This window comes from Nothoprocta perdicaria, unplaced genomic scaffold (genome assembly GCF_003342845.1).
Source record: "Nothoprocta perdicaria isolate Ctin4 unplaced genomic scaffold, notPer1 scaffold_388, whole genome shotgun sequence".
Taxonomy (NCBI): domain Eukaryota; kingdom Metazoa; phylum Chordata; class Aves; order Tinamiformes; family Tinamidae; genus Nothoprocta; species Nothoprocta perdicaria.
Window position 1 is genome coordinate 163,865 of NW_020455630.1, and position 1,275 is coordinate 165,139.

Below are 1,275 nucleotides of genomic sequence, written 5' to 3' on the forward strand. Positions count from 1 at the left end.
ATGCAGGCCAGGATCCCATTGGCCTTCTTGGCCACGAGGGCACACTGCTCACTCATGGTTAGCTTAGTGTCAACCAGGACTCCCAGGTCCCTCTCCGTGGAGGTGCTTTCCAGCAGGTCGACCCCTAATCTGTACTGATGCCTGGGGTTATTCCTCCCCAGGTGCAGGACCCTGCACTTGTCCTTATTGAACCTCATGAGGTTCCTCTCTGCCCAACTCTCCATCCTGTCCAGATCCCTCTGGATGGCAGCACAGCCCTCCAGAGTGTCGGCCACTCCACCCAGCTTGGTGTCATCTGCAAATTTGCTAAGGGTGCATTCCGTGCCCTCGTCCAGGTCATTGATAAACAAGTTGAACAGCACTGGGCCCAGCACTGACCCCTGGGGGACACCACTTGCCACAGGCCTCCAACTGGACTCGGCCCCATTTATCACCACCCTCTGAGCTCTGCCATCCAGCCAGCCCTCAACCCATCTCACCRTGCACTCGTCTAGTCCACTATCCCGGAGCTTCCGTATGAGGATGTTATGGGAGACAGTGTTAAAAGCCTTGCTGAAGTCAAGGTAGACAACATCCACGGCTCTCCCCTCGTCCAGCCAGCCTGTCACCCCATCATAGAAGGCTATGAGGTTCGTCAGACATGACTTCCCCTTGACTGCTCCTCAGCAGCTTCTTCTCCTCCATATGCCTGGAGATTCTCTCTAGGATGAACCGCTCCATCACCTTTCCAGGGACAGAGGTGAGGCTRACCGRCCTGTAATTGCCCGGCTCCTCTCTCTTGCCCTTTTTGAAGACTGGAGTGACGTTGGCTCTCTTCCAGTCCTCGGGCACCTCCCCTGCTCTCCAGGACCTCTCAAAGATGATGGAGAGAGGCTGAGCAATAACCTCAGCCAGTTCCCTCAGCACTCTTGGGGGCATCCCATCTGGGCCCATAGATTTTTGAGTGGCCAGTTTGCCTAAGTGATCCCTAACCCAATCCTTCTCAACCCGTGGAAGGTCTTCCTCTCACCCATTTACATCTCTTCCATTTGTGCCCTGCATTTCATGGGGGGTCACCTTAGCAGTAAAGACAGAGGCAAAGAAGGCATTTAGTAACTCTGCCTTCTCGGCATCCTCCGTCACCAAGGCCCCTTCCCCATTCAGCAGTGCACTAACATTTTCCCTCGTCTTCCTCTTGCTATTGACATACTTATAGAAACCCTTCCTGTTGTCTCTGACTTGCCTCGCCAACTCTAATTCCACCCGGGCTTTGGCCTTCCTCGTTTCGCATCTGCA